The sequence below is a fragment of the Triticum aestivum genome, chromosome 1B (genome assembly GCF_018294505.1).
Source record: "Triticum aestivum cultivar Chinese Spring chromosome 1B, IWGSC CS RefSeq v2.1, whole genome shotgun sequence".
Lineage (NCBI taxonomy): Eukaryota > Viridiplantae > Streptophyta > Magnoliopsida > Poales > Poaceae > Triticum > Triticum aestivum.
In genome coordinates this window covers 445,122,753-445,132,803 of record NC_057795.1, presented here as the reverse complement: position 1 = coordinate 445,132,803, position 10,051 = coordinate 445,122,753, and positions in this window count along the sequence as shown.

Genomic DNA, 10,051 nt, shown 5'->3' with positions numbered 1-10,051 from the left:
CCAGGCTTCAATGACGATGAGTCTGGCGCGTAAATTGTCTTTGGCATTGCAAGGCGGGTTCCATCTCCGAATACTCCAAAGTAAGTTTCAAACACTTAAATCGTGTCCAGCTCTGCAAGACAATTTTTCACATGCCATCGTAGAGAGGATGATATTCCACGAATATAATCTACTGACATCTTTAAATAATGTAACATCACACCATGGTCGAGTCATTATCGAACCGTCCTCCCACAGCCAGCCACCACACATATTGCGAGGCGGTTTAGTAGGCACGTCTTGTTGAAGCAGAGATCGTGTTCCCCTTATCACGGGGCTTTCATCAATATGGGCACGGGTAGCCCAATTGCACCGCCAATCGCGGCGAGTGGGGAACGAGCAGGTTACACCAGGCAAGTAGGGAGGCGCAAAAGTTTCTATTGCCTCTATAAAGAGATAAGGCCTCCTCTTCTTTACCCACGCCTCACCCTTCTGCTCGTCCATTCCCCTTCGCTCGAGCCCTAGTGCCCAAGCACTCGTCTCCTCCACCGAAAAGAGGTTCTCCGAAGATGTCCGGATCCGGAGCAGGAGGCAAATGGATGGCCTCTACCGTCCAGGAGAAGGATATCAAAAAGCTTCGAGAAGCTGGGTACCTGACCAAGAAAATCGGCCACCATCTTCCGACGGTGGGACAGATCGTCCCCAATCCGGAGCCCCACGAGAGGGTCGTGTTTCTTCCCCACTTTGTTCGCGGGCTCGGGTTTCCCCTTCACCCATTTGTTCGCAGCATCATGTATTATTACGAGATTGATTTTCATGATATGTCCCCTAATTCTTTCCTTAACATCTCGATGTTTATCGTCGTGTGTGAGGCCTTTCTCCGTATTTCGCCCCACTTCGGCTTATGGCTGAAGATCTTCAATGTGAAGCCCAAGGTGGTGAACGGCGAGCACGCTGAGTGCGGTGGCGCCATGGTGAGAAAGATGCCCAAGGTCATATGGCCGACAGGCACCTTCAATGATTCCATCAAGGAGTGGCAGCAGCAGTGGTTCTATATCACCGAGCCGTGCGGTAAAAAGTGGGCCGCTGCTCCTGAATTCAGGTCTGGAGCCCCCCTGCGGCTCACATCCTGGCCCAAGAAGGGCCTAAACTGGTCCCCATCCGATGAGCTGTCAGTGCTCCAAACACGTGTCAAGGGCGTGGTAGACAAGGATGTCAAATTTGTCAATGTAGTCCGGGTGATGTTAGTTCGCCTGGTTCTCCCTTGCCAGCACCGAGCCTGTAATTTGTGGGAATACAACTCGGCCGAGCACCAGACCCTACGGGAGCTCTACGGCTCCTCACACAAGGACATCTGGAAGGTGCTCTTCAAGTCCCGCAAACCGTGGCCGGGCTCTGCCGAGGACCACCGGTATCAACTGTCCCGCCCCGCAAGCCCGGTAAGTTATAGCTATGTTTGGCTATCCATGTTTAGCTGGCATATCCCGAGGGAGACGCTTTATCATGTTTTCCGCAATTATCCCAGGAATGGACGAAGAAGGTGGGGTGGATACATTGTCCGGCCCCACTGCCGGAGGAACCGACAGGACCTCTTCTGACGAAGATGCTGGTCCCGGCGCCTTACAAGGCGCCGAAGAAAGAGGCCTCCAAGAAGGCTAAGGAGACCCCGAGCGGCCTCCATCGCCACGGTGCTTCGGACACAAAATCCGAAGACTCCAGCGCCCATCCTTCCTCCGAAGACGAAGGGGAGGAGGAAGAAGACGAGTCCTCCACAGGGGGAGGGAAGAAAAGGACGGCCTCCTCGTCCTTGGAGGCCTAATGGCCGAAGAGGGGAAAAATCCCCTTCCAGAGGCGTCCACCACGGCTACCAATAGTAGCCCGGAGTGGGATCCCAGGGCCCAGCCCCTGGTAAAATTGTGAGTACACGAAATTCAAATACGCCTAAGCGCCCAGGATTACTAAGGTGCAATATTTTAACTTGCGCCATACTTTGTGCAGCCCGGCGAGGACTCGCACCGAACAGTCCTACTCAGAGGATTCGCTGAGCTCAGATGCCCTGGAGAGCGAGACGCCTCTGAAGGCCCCTTCCCCGAAGCCTAGGCGTGACACTGAGGTGTTGTCTTAGCAGGACCCAGACCAGGGAGGGCACACCTCTAGGGTTGGATACACGGGGGCAACGGTTCCCATGAGCGTCGATGGCGGGGGCGATTTTAGATTCAGTCCGTAGCCGGACACGGTCCTGGAGACCTTTGAAGCTCTAGGACAGGCGGGCAGCCCCCCTTAACGAAGGGAGGCAAGCCCGCTTGGCCAACAACCTCTGTCGAAGCAGAGCTGCAGGGCGGCCTATCGACAATGCTAAAGAATGCGTCCATCGTCGATGAACATCGCGCCCTCATGGGTGCGGTGATTGAAAAGATTCAGTCCGCTGAGAGCGGACTGAATGAATCCTGCCTTAGCCTTATAAAAGGCTTTGAGGTATGTTTTTAGAAACCTTTGAAGATTGTCATAGTATGACCGGTAGCCCCTGATGCACTGTCCGGTGAAAGAGAGAGAGACGGACAGGGGATCAAATTTCCGCTTCGCAGGAGACTCGGTTGATGACATATATCTCTTTGTTTGAAAGCAGGCGTCTGTAGCGATGATCGCCTCACATACTTCGGAGGTGTCCGGACTAAAGCAGAGTCTGGAACGGGCCGAAGAAGAACTTGGCCGGGTGAAGAAGCAGTTGGAGGACAAGCAAGGTATGTCAAAACCTTTTGATAAGTTAAGCACAAATGAGTAGTTGTGCCTGAAAATATTTGTGTTGTGTGCTCTAGGAGCAAATGCCAAAATTGGGGCACTGAAGAAGGTTGTGGCCGAAGCCGACAAGAAGGCCACCGCGGAGCAGGCTCTTCACGAGAAGCACGAGGCCAGGGTCATTGAAGCTGAATGAGAGCTCTAGGAGGACGTGAAGAAAAAGCGAGACCTTGGAGCAGGGTCTGGCAGGGAAAGAATCTGAACTCGCCCAAGCTCTCCAAGCCGCAAATGATGCTCGGGAGGAAGCCCGAGGTGCTCTGAAGGACATTCAGGAGGCAAGGAGGATTGCGGCTGGTAAGGCTTTTTTACTCAAAGCGATTTTGATATAGTAATAGGAGAAACTCTAAGCGACAAGCTGAATTCTTGTTTCTCCAGGAGCATTTGCGGACCTGCCACGCAGCATATTTTATGTTGTCCAATTCTACCGGGCTGAAGAGAAGAAGTCTGCGGAGAAGCATTTCTGGTCGCAGTATTTGGCGCCGAATTATCCGGTGCCCTTTGTCGATCAGCTGAAGCAGCTGATCGAACTGCACCAGGCGGCCAAACTTGCCATGAAGGACTTAGTTGTCCGGCTATGGCCCGCTGAGCCAATTCCAACCAGTTACTTCGGACTCGTGAAGTGGATTGTTGGTGCTTGCCCTTGGCTCGAAGTCATTAAGCGGTCGGTCTGTATAGAAGGTGCAGGCATGGCATTTGCCCGTGCGAAGGTGCACTGTGGGAAGCTTGATGCTGAAAAGCTGATGACTGAGGGACCACCCGAGGGTAAGGAGCACCGCAAGCTCGAATTTATATTATGATGGTGTCTTGAAAGGAGCCCGCCTTGTGGCGGAATAGTGTACCAAAGACACTATATTTCCCTGAAGGCAGTCATGTTGTCCTTTGTAATGCGGGATATTGGCACTGTTACTATTTATTGCTTGTTATATGAAAGTTTTTTCTTCCTATGTGGCCGTTTAGTATATATGAATCCTGAGAGTTGGCCAGTCGTCGGCTTTTGCCGCCAGGTAGAAAGTATGGGGGTGTTCGGAACATACCTGAACACTCTTTATCCCATTTTTGGGTCCTTGAAGAAGGTGTTCATCACAGCGAACCAGGAAATCAGACTATAGTGATGAGGATACAGACCTGGGGTAGGGTCATAGGCCTGACCTATACGTCCTACCCAAGGTCACTACCCTAGAAGATAAGAAGACCAAGAATCCACTCGACGGTATAATCACTCGACCGTCATTCCCTACTTTCACTCGACCATGTGGGGAATGACTCGACTGTATCGAAGACCAGGAGACGGAAGAGCGCACAATGGCCGGGCACTTACTCCTTAGTCTTCATGAGCATTAAGAGTATTTAAGACTGCCGTTACCAGTAACGTCCTTACTTTATGTACATTACGCCCTTCGTAATGGAGGTTGGCGGGGGTCCTGGCGCACTCTATATAAGCCACCCCCCTCCTCTGGGACAAGGGTTCGCACCCCTGTAACACTACACACATAAACCAATCGACCACCTCCGGGCACCGAGACGTAGGGCTATTACTTCCTCCGAGAAGGGCCTGAACTCGTAAACCTCGTGTGTACATCTTCGCCATAGCTAAGATCTTGCCTCTCCATACCTACCCCCCTTTCTACTGTCAGACTTAGAACCACGACAGTTGGCGCCCACCGTGGGGCAGGTGTCTTAGTGACTTGTTGGTGAAGTTGCAAGTTTGTTTTCCGATCATCATCATGGTTTCCGGCGGCGAGATGGTTGAGGGCCGCGAGATCCGTCTCGACGTGCTCGTTTTCGTCGCCGACGACTCGGCGTGGCTCCAGGAAGCTCCACTCGATGTCGAGGCGCTCCCCGTCCGAGGGGCGACGCACTTTCGCGCGTGCGTTCGTGGCGTTTTTCTTCGACAGTCGTCGACCCAGTGTCAGTCGGCTCCGGTGGCATCTCCCCTCCCCGATGTTCATCGCCGCAAGCGATCCGGTCGGTCGCAGCTTCAGCAGTGGGTGAGACATGCGGTGGCTCGACGTTCGGCCACCCATCAAGTCGCGGCAATCGAGTCCGACGAAACTCTCCACGGCCTGTTCGATCTGTCGACTGGCTCCGCGGAGACAGCGTCCGAGTGTGATAGCAGCGATCCTGCGGCTGAAGTCTTGATGGTCGATGGTCCACGTGGCCCACCTGGCTTTCGCCGTGTGGACGGCGAAGAGGCTGGTGGCGATCCATCACGGTTCCACGAGGAGTATCGTCCCGAACCTCTCTCCTTGCAGCAGAGAGAGGATCTTCGTCGTTGCAACATGGACGCACTTCACACGCCCATCGTCGGAGAAACTCCTGAGGCTCGGGCCTTGGAGGAAGTGTGCTTGGCTAATTTGGTTGAGCGCACTCGACTGGAGAACTTGCAGCGCGCTCTCGATGAGCGAGCCCGGGAACGAGTTCATGAGTCCAGTCGGCGGCAACTTTTCCCGCCTCCACCTAAGGTATACCGTACTCTGATTCAGAACCTCACTGCTGCAGCCCGGATTGCAGAGTCGATTCAGCCGTCCCAGTCAGAGGCTGGCCGAGGGTTGGAACAGATCCGGGCCCTTCTCAGAGTAGCAGGAGAGCAGAATTCTGCGGTGTCTCAGTCACGGAATAGGATACACAGCAGATCTGTGGCAGCGGATACAGTTCAGTCTGCCCATAGCCCAAGATCACCCCCGCGGCGTGAGGGTCATGGGCAGTACGGTCGTCAGTTCGACCACGACAATTGTCGTCGAGAGCCAACGCCTCCTCCGAGGAGCGCGTCATATGGGCCTCGGCAACACGATGACAGGCGCCATCACAGGGATGAGCGCAGAGTTCCAGTCGACCCAAGGGAGCCAGGCTTCAATGTGAGATCCATTCTCGTCCAAGGCCTGGTCGACCGGAATCGAGCACATAGAGAAGATCTGGGCAGAGACTGTCCGAGTGGTAGTAGGTCACACATTTTGGGCCCAGGGTGTTTCAGCAGAGCCATCAGGGCTGCAGTGATTCCCCCCAACTTCAGGTTAGCAACAGGAGTCAGCAAGTTCACTGGAGAATCCAAGCCTGAAACTTGGCTTGAGGATTACCGAGTGGCTGTGCAGATTGAAGGCGGAAACAATGAGATAGTAATGAAGCATCTCCCTCTTATGTTGGAAGGGTCAGCCCGAGCGTGGTTGACTCAGTTGGCCCCGGACAGTATACACCGTTGGGAGGAGCTATCTCGAGTGTTTGTAAGGACCTTTGAGGGCACATGCAAGCGGCCGGCAGGACTTCCCGAGCTACAGCATTGTGTGCAGAAGCCGAATGAAACTTTGACGGAATTCATTTAGAGGTGGACTACTTTGCATCACACCATGGAGAATGTATCAGAGCACCAAGCAGTCTGTGCTTTCAAGGGAGGTGTCAAGTATCGAGAGTTGGTTCTGAAGTTCGGTCGGACTGGGGATATGACTCTAACCCGGATGATGGAGATAGCCACTCGGTATGCTAACAGAGAAGAAGAGGATCGACCCGTAGTGGGAAGAGTAAACCGGTCGGTCAAGAGGCCGACGAAGGTGGTTCCAATCGGAAGCAGAAGCGTAAAGCCGAACCAGCAGCACCTGGTGAGATTGCAGCAGTAGCTCAAGGAAAGTTTAAGGGAAAACCTAAGGGGCCCTGGCCTCCTAAGAAGGTAAAAGATCAAGCGGGAAATGATGTACTGGACTCGCCGTGTCACATCCACACGAAGTAAGATGAGGAAGGTAACCTGATTGACCCAAAGCATACCACTCGGCAATGTCGACTCCTGATCCAACAGTTTCGAGAGAAATAACCCAATGAGAAGGATAAGGAGTCGGACAGAGATGAGGAGGAGGAAGAAGATGACGGTTACCCCAAGGTCAATTCCACCCTCATGATTTTGCCAATGTTGAGAGCAAGAGTCGGTTTAAGGTCATCAACAGATAAGTGAACATGGTTGCTCCGGCAACGACGACCACATACCTGAAATGGTCTCAAACAGCCATCACATTCGACTAGTCAGACCATCCTGCTCGCATAGCCACCCCGGAAGGCAAGCGCTGGTGGTCGACCCAATGGTTGGTGGCACTCGACTGACTAAAGTACTGATGGATGGAGGTAGCGGACTGAATATCCTATATGCTGAAACCTTGAAGGGAATGGGCATCCCGATGTCCAAGCTTAGCGAGAGCAACATGAGCTTTCACGGCGTTATTCCCGGAAAGAAGGCCGAGTCACTCGGCCAGATTACCCTCGACGTGGTTTTCGGTGACTCCAAACATTACCGAAAAGAAAAGTTGATGTTTGAAGTCATGGATTTCCAGAGTGCTTATCACGCCATCCTAGGGAGACCGGCATACGCGCGTTTCATGGCTCGACCATGCTATGTGTACCTCAAGCCGAAGATGCCTGGTCCCAAAGGTGTGATCACGGTCACTGGCAATTGGCAGAAAGTAGAAGAATGTTTCCAGAAAGGTTCCAAAATCGCCGATGCACAGATGGTGGCGGTTGAATTCCAAGAGTATCAGAAGAGTGCGGATCCGAGTGATTTACTCCGAGCCAAGAAACCTGCGACAGACTCTGCGTTTTAGTCGAGTGGTGAAACAAAACCGATTCATATTCACGCGACTGATGCCAATGCTGCACCGACTCATATATCAACGATGCTCGACAGCAAATAGGAAGAAGCGCTCATACAGTTCCTCCGTGAGAACTGGGACATCTTCGCATGGAAACCATCTGACGTGCATGCCAGGTGTACCTAGAGGACTGGCTGAGCACTGTTTGCGTGTCGACCCCAAGGTAAAACCCGTCAAAGAGCACCTTCGTCGGTCCGCTGTTCAGAAGAGAAAAGCAATCGGCGAAGAAGTGGCTCGACTGTTAGTAGCAGAGTTCATTCGTGAAATCTACCACTCCGAGTGGCTTGCCAATGTCGTCATGGTCCCCAAGAAAGACGATTCACTCCGCATGTGCATTGATTTCAAGCATATCAATCGGGCCTGCCCGAAAGATCACTTCCCTCTCCCCCGCATCGATCAAATTGTTGACTCGACTGCGGGGTGTGAGCGCTTGTCTCTTTTAGATGCCTATACCGGGTATCATCAGATCCGACTGTATGGTCCCGATGAAATAAAAACAGCCTTCATCACCCCATTCGGGTGCTTTTGCTATGTCACCATGCCATTCGGTCTTAAAAACGCTGGAGCCACGTTCATGAGAATGATCCAGAAGTGCCTGCTCACCCAAATCATTCGGAATGTGGAGGCATACATGGATGACATCGTGATCAAGTCTCGCAAAGGTTCCGACCTGTTGACTGATCTCGCAGAAACCTTTGCCAACCTAAGGAGGTACGATATCAAGCTTAACCCGTCAAAGTGCACATTCGGAGTTCCAGGAGGAAAACTGCTCGGTTTTCTCGTTTCCGAACGAGGGATCGACACCAATCCAGAAAAAGTTGATACCATCCTCCGAATGAAACGCCCCGTGCGAGTGCATGATGTTCAGAAGCTGACTGGTTGTTTGGCCGCCTTGAGTCGATTCATTTCTCGTCTCGGTGAAAAGGCCTTGCCTCTCTACCGATTGATGAAGAAATCTGATAAGTTCGAGTGGTCTGAAGAAGCTGATGCGGCGTTTGCAGAGCTCAAAACCCTGCTTTCCACCCAGCCGGTGCTCGCTGCGCCAATCAGTAAAGAGCCTTTACTGCTTTACATTGCAGCCACTGGACAAGTTGTCAGTACAGTACTCACGGTCGAGCGAGAAGAGGAGGGAAAAGCTTACAAGGTTCAACACCTAGTTTATTATCTATCTAAAGTTTTGACTCCGTCCAAGTAGCGCTACCCTCATTATCAGAAGCTTGCCTATGGAATTTACATGACCATGAAGAAGGTTGCACATTACTTCTCCGATCACTCCATTACAGTCGTCAGCAATGCATCATTGTCTGAGATCCTGAATAACAGAGATGCAACTGGTCGAGTAGCAAAATGGGTGATTGAACTCCTTCCACTGGACATCAAGTTTGAGGCAAAGAAAGCTATCAAGTCACAAGCAATCATGGATTTCCTTGCCGAGTGGATTGAATAGCAACTACCGACTCAAGTTCACTTGGAACATTGGACCATGTTCTTTGATGGTTCCAAGATGCTAAACAGGTCAGGTGCTGGAGTAGTATTGGTGTCCCCCCGGGGAGACAAGCTCAATTACGTCCTCCAGATTCACTTTGATTCCTCCAATAATGAAGCAGAATACGAAGCACTTCTATATGGGTTGCGTATGGCCATTTCACTCGGCGTCCGTCGCCTCATGGTGTATGGCGACTCGGATTTGGTGGTTAACCAGGTGATGAAAGAATGGGATGTCAGAAGTCCAGCCATGACTGGTTACTGCAACACTGTCAGGAAGCTGGAAAAGAAGTTTGAAGGGTTGGAGCTTCACCATGTGCCCCGATTGAAAAATCAAGCTGCAGATGAGTTGGCGAAGATAGGTTCCAAGAGAGAGGCCATCCCCCGCAATGTGTTTCTGGAACATATTCATTCGCCTTCGGTTCAGGAGGATCCTTTCACAGAAGAGTCGCCACAGCCCAAGAGTGCTACAGATTCGATTGAAGTTGGCGTCCCAGCTGTGGTCGACTTAGTCATGGAGGTTCTGGTCATCACTCCCGACTGGATGGTGCCGTACATCGCATACATTCTTAGGAAAGAACTCCTGGAAGAAGAAGAGGAGGCTCGACAGGTCGTCCGGCGATCCAAGGTCTTTATTGTGATAAAGCGGCAGTTCTTCAGAGAGAGTACAACTGGAGTTTGCCAGAAGTGTATCACACCAGAGGAAGGTCGAGTGATCCTCAATGATATTCACTCAGGAACTTGTGGTCACCATGCGTCCTCTCGGACCATCGTGGCCAAAGCATACCGAGCTGGATTCTACTGGCCGCGGGCCAACGAGATGGCTAAGGAAATAGTGGACAAGTGTGAAGGCTGCCAATTTTACTCCAACATGTCTCATAGACCTGCGTCGGCTCTAAAAACAATTCCACTCGTCTGGCCCTTCGCCATCTGGGGACTGGACATGGTTGGACCTTTGAGGACAGGCAGGAGTGGGTTTACTCATGTGCTGGTAGTAGTCGACAAGTTCACCAAGTGGATCGAAGCCAAGCCCATCAAAAGCCTTGGAGCAAGCACAGCTGTGAGTTTCATCGGGGAACTTATATTTAGATATGGTGTTCCGCACAGCATCATCACGGATAACGGCTTGAACTTTGATTCTGAAAAATTCAAAGCGTTTTGCGCCT